We start from the raw sequence: 5,799 nt of genomic DNA, 5'->3' as shown, positions 1-5,799 counted from the left end.
GAATAGTTCTTAATATATTGATCTTCTGCCATTTTATTTACTTTTGTAAATTTATTCCCATACAGTGGTAGCAGAAGAAGAGTATAATCTGATTACTTTTTCCTGGTGTGGTGTTGCTGGTTCAGATCCAATCTCTGGGTGGTTTTATGTCCGTAACACAAACTACCCTGTGATTTAGCAACAGCTAACAATCCGGTTCATGTCAGAAAGGGCTCCCATGACAAACTTCTCATGAATTTTGATGGTGAGTCAACATCCACACTATGATCCTTCCCATCTGCAAGTAGGTTGCCAGATGACTTCCTGCTTTCAAGATTTCTCCATGCAGTATTTTATGGTAGAAATTTGTTATAATGACAACATGTCCCTATCAAATACAGACTTAAAATAAATTTCAGGTTATTGAATCCGAAGTGATACTCAGACATGTCAGTTCCCTTTGGGTTTGCTTCTTATTTCCTTTACAGGCTCCACCTTCTAACAGCTGAAAACTTCTCCACATATATCATATGTACATAATAATATATTGCATGTTCATAATAGTATATCTTCATTTTTGTTCCACAGTTCTTAGTTACACATGTTGAATCTGTAAATATCCCAAAAATTTCAAAAGTACGCTAGCAAAAGCATTACAAGCCCCATAAACGTCAACTACTATAAAGGGTTTATAAATAGTCCCTCTTCCATATAGTTACACGTATGTTCTATCTAGCCAACATAAGAAATAACTTTCAGCAATAGTTTGTCAAACACTGCCGTTGAAAAATTTTTATCACAAAATCCTGAGTTTCCTGATATTGCTGTCAAAATATGCTACTTGGGTTCTTTACTTGGGCAAGTAACCCGAACTGATAGTTTTTTCCTGTCCAAGAGAGATTACAGTTGAACTGCTTAAAGGAACAGTGAAAGAGAGTCTTAATAGATATACATCTGTGTTGTAACTATGGAACTTGTACTGCACACAGGTATTTCAGCATTATTTACGTTAGCATTTTAGTTCTTTAGTACTTAGATATAATGCTTTAGGATTAAAACATTAACCAATACATTCAAAAACCCCCATAAGGTATACCGAACATGATAGCAAGACACGCAGAGAAACGTCTTCAGAAAACTACCGGTGATGTGTTCAATCTCAGGAAAGTTTTCTCCACAGCTTACAGCTGCAGCCCAAACTTCACATGAGTCTGTGTGAATTGGCATCTATCCTGTAATGGCTGAACAGTTCAGGAAAGATGCAAAACATCTCAAACCAAGCCTTTCCAATGAGGCAATCTCCAACATAACAGCATCACGTTAAAAATTCCCACCCAAAAGGGCTGAAAACCCAAGAGCTTTTCATTCCCTATACGTGGATGGCCAGAGCTGGCTGGTTGTACTGGGAAACATATGCTGCAACCTATTCCCAGGGCGTGGAGGAAAGAATACAGCTGCTTTCCGTAGAGCAGACTGCACGCTGCCAAAGACGCCCCATCTCTGCTTCAGCCGTTCAATAGAGCTGAGTGTATAATGTGATATCACTTATTTTGCAGTATTAACTTCACGGAATTTGCACTTTTTATGACTGAGTCCCAAACAAGAACCGGGACTTCTTTGACTTCATTCAGTTTGAGCCCTATCTGCCATAAAACTTTTTCTGAAGGCTCTAACACATACTCCCAACACCATCCTGCCAGAGTTTTATCTCTCCCTACACTTACACAAGCCAAGCTGTACATGGAGAAAACAAAAGTGGCTCTTTAATAACTAACTTTAAAAATCTATACTGTGCTCTGGTATACTATGTATGCCCTAGTAATTCCCTGCAGAAGGTTGTTACAAGTGAGGAGGTTGCACAAGATAAGAGCTGCAGACATCGAAGTCCCTTTAATGCAATGGACCAGCTCTGAAATACAGAGTCACATGTTTGCTTAGATAAACACCTAAATGATCCTTATTATTACACAATGTTTAAAAAAAAGAGAGGTCATGCTGAGCCTACAGATGTGCACAGACTAGAAGGCCCTTCAAGCAACCCTTGTATCCTGAAACTGCTGGAAGCCTCAAGCACCAAAACCACTGCAGACTAGATCCTTCAGTAACACAAGCACTCTGAAGAGAGCACAAAAAGAAGACCAACAGACTTCTCCACCTTCAAATGCTGGACCCTCCTGCAAGAAAATGTGAAAGCTTTGGCCCCTGTGAAAGCAGAGTAGCTCCAGACCTTCTTTTGAGATGTTCTGTCCACATGTGTTTCCCATGCATCACACACTGGCTACATCAACAACTAAACAAAAATCTAGAACAAACTGTTTACAAGTTCAGCTTTCCATGTTTACCCACACGCTTTATCTCCCTCCTCCCCCAGAAGGCAACCTTGGCTTTTGGGACCAGAAAAAAGGAAATCAAAGAAATTCGCTGAGAAAAAGAATAAAGGCTTTTCTTTTTCCTGGAAGACGAGCGTGCTGCATCTTAACAGGGCTGGTTGCATGTTGCAGCTGCCACCTGCTCCACTGCACCGGCCCTGACCAGGAGTACCTGCATACTTGGCACATGCCAATGGGAGGCCCATTGCCCTCAGAAGCTCATTGCAATACTGTCGTGACAAGAGGTGGTGTAACCGCTTCCGCATTTGGTAAGACAGCAAACCCTGCTGCTACACTCAGAGAGAGCTGAGAGCTCTGAACATGAGCTTCTGCCCTGCACTACAAAGTCCAGAGTACAGGGAGGACCTCATCTTCCCATTCCTCCCCACTTTGCGCACAAGCACAGAGCACTGATCGTCTGACATCGTGGTGGCGACTGCAGTACAAATGCAATTTGAGGAATCTTACTGAAAAACCCTCACATCTTCAGCTTCCACAATACATACACTCACAATGAAATATGAAAACAGAAAGACAACTGTGGAAGGATAATTTTCAAGATATCCTGTGACTGCTGAACTCAATCATTGGTACGGAAGAGAGCATTCACAGCTGTGATGGCTACTTAACCTTTTACTGAGTAGTGCAGGAATTACACCTGCTGCACCAAGAGCTCTGATAGCTCAAAAAAATTGCATTGTTTGAGCATGGAGCTTAATATGAGGCACCTGCCAAAAATCCCGACCCGACTCTCGACAACTCATCTGACAACCTTTTCTTTTTCTAAATCTCCTCTATCCCAAGGTGCTTACTCAAGCTATGAAAAACATTGGGGGAAGGGTCTGATTTTCAGCCCTTAGGCTCATGAGCATGATTCCCATGCAACCCTCCATGCACGAGGGTTTTCACACTCCGGTCCTTGGTGGGCTCCCATAAGCACTCCTCGGTTACTGAATGCTGTTCCACTACAGCTGCCAGAATTAAATGTGCAATTACTCCTGCCACCCTCTCCAAATGACAGCATGCAGATCATAACAGCAGTACCTCGCTCAGCCCCCAGGGCAGCCTAGCTTAGGAGAAAGCAGCACTCTGCAGACCTGGTACCAGCAATCCTCCTCAAGAGCCACAGGTGAGGCAGAGGCTGTTGCTTACACCAAGCACCACCCCGATTCCTGTTCAGTGCTGCACACATTTCCAGGCCACGGCTATCAGATGTGACTGCTCCTGCTCCTCCCCTTTTGCTGGCAGAGGCTGCAGCTGACTGTGCTCCCTTGTAGCCACCTGAGCAAAATCCCTCCTCTAAAACTGGTTTGTATTTCCCATTCCTGCACTCTACAGTTTACAAAGGCTGGCTGGCTGCCGTTCTGTCCCTAAGTCCACTGTAATTAGCCAAAATCCTTCTGGCCATACCTTTTTCCATGAGCTTTCCCCCCCTGCCCTCCCTCCCCCTTGGTGTCACTACACTTAGAGTAAGAGAAAGCCATAATACTATGGACACAGTAAGAAAATCCTGCCAACTCAAGACTGCAAGACTTGAGTAAGTGTTTAATTTCCACCTTCTGTTAAAAAGTATCTCACTTAATGTGACCAAACTTGGGTTGCCTGCTGGCTAGTTTCCAACTGGACTGATCCATTTTATTAGGAGCTACTACTACAGGCAGACCGATCTACAGTAGTAATTTGCACTACATTTTTGAACTGGATGCAACCCTGAGCACAGCGTCTATTAACCAGAAGATGCCAAGTCCTTGACAAATTTCACATCTTTAAAAACTAGCAGCAGAGGTTCTCTCTGTGGGGAGAGAGCAGGGCTTCTGTTTTTCCAGGCACTGCTACCTTCCCTTACCACAGCAAAAACTCGTAGGAGCAATAAGTTCTGATCAAATTCCAGCTTGTGTTTAGTTTACAATGTAAGCTTGATCTCACACCAATGCTATTTTAATTTAACCAGATGGGAGAACATCATGTCTCTCTTTCTGTTTCAAACTCCAGGTTAGGAAAGACAGTGAATTGTCCTGGTGTGGAACAGACTAAAATCTGCCATCCAAAAACTATTCTAAATCTCTCTGAAGTTGAGACAATGAGAAATTAGCTACTTTCATAGAGGTGACACTGTCTTTAAAGGCTGCAGCTTCTCAGGTCACACTGAGATTGATTCAGCACATGCTCTACAGCTGTATTGTGAAAGCTGGACACATTCCTTAAACATGTAAAAAGCAGCCTCTGCACATTGACCCTCCTTGCCTCCATAGTGAAAGTCAGGTTCACATAAAAAAATTAAAAAAAAAAAAGGGCGGGGGGGAACCCTAGCAGAACCTGGCACTAGAGAAGTGAATTGAGGTTGCTGCTCCTACTAACGGGTAAAATGGTCAATTACACAGCTTTCCAGTGAAACACCAGCAAGCTAGAAATGACCGATCCCAGATCAGCGTGTGCGTAGCACACCTCTTGCTACCTTCCAAGTTCTGCCTGAAATCTTCACAGCTGCTATCCTGTCTCAAATGCACACAGCCTGCACTTTCTTCTGCTTTTGCATTCCTTTGATCCTTTTATGCCATCTGACTGTTAATTGCTGACATATCAACCTCACCGTAAGGGCTGCCTAATTAACTTCGCCAGTTTCACCACGTCTCTGCCATGTGATTAATTAGCCCACTGTTCTGCCACACGGCAGACGCGACCTGAATTTGATTCATCACTGGCGTCTGCTTAGCCCGTTATCACTTGCAAAGGTCCTCCTAAGGCCTCCGAGAAGGTCCTAGGGGCATCTGCATCACGCCTTCCCCACCACCTCCAGCGCCAGCAGCCGCAGGGGGAACTCTTCCCGCGCTGGAGCCTCAACGGGCGAGCGGCGCTGCCTCCAGCCCCAAGCGCAGGCAGGGGCGCAGGCAGGAAAAGTGACCAGAGCACAGCGTGTTCTGGCGCTCCTCGCTCTGGCAGCTGCCGAGAAGCTGCTGCCTGAGGACATCCCTCCCAGGCCTGCGCTAATTTATGCCAGAAGTGGCTCCGGGCTCTCGGACGGCCTCGCAGAGGCACGGTGGAAAATTGTCAGGGGCAGCGCGTGGAGCGAGGCCCCAGAGCTCACGCGCCTGCGGAGCCACGCGCACCCCTGTGCTCCTTCCAGCATCACCCCAAACGCAGGCTCTGCCCTCCTCTTCGCCTGCCAGCCTGCTTTGCAGGATAGCTGCGGGCCTCTTCTGCCCCACCGCTCCCCGGGACCCACACCACCGGCACGGTGAAGGGAGCACGGGGCACGTGTGAGGAGCAGCAATAGGAAAAAGACGTAAAGATGCAGCTCACGGTGCCAAGAGGGCGCAACTCCACACCGCCACCGCGGGGCTCAGCACAAGGACCAGCGTGTTGTTGGCTGGGCGAGGGTTTCCTCAGCCCTCTTACGGGGCTCGTCCAGCGTCGGCGTTGGCACTGGGCGCTCAGGAGGCCGCGGGGGCTC

General features: G+C 46.2%; 1 protein-coding gene across 1 annotated transcript in view; it reads right to left on the bottom strand.

Annotated features, from left to right (window-relative positions):
* Nucleotides 1-5,799, bottom strand: part of VCAN (versican) — a 111,506-nt gene that overhangs the window by 103,664 nt on the left and 2,043 nt on the right. The window lies entirely within an intron of this gene.

The sequence above is a fragment of the Pygoscelis adeliae genome, unplaced genomic scaffold (assembly GCF_000699105.1).
Source record: "Pygoscelis adeliae isolate BGI_AS28 unplaced genomic scaffold, ASM69910v1 Scaffold19, whole genome shotgun sequence".
NCBI lineage: Eukaryota > Metazoa > Chordata > Aves > Sphenisciformes > Spheniscidae > Pygoscelis > Pygoscelis adeliae.
This window is presented reverse-complemented; position numbering and strand designations above follow the sequence as displayed.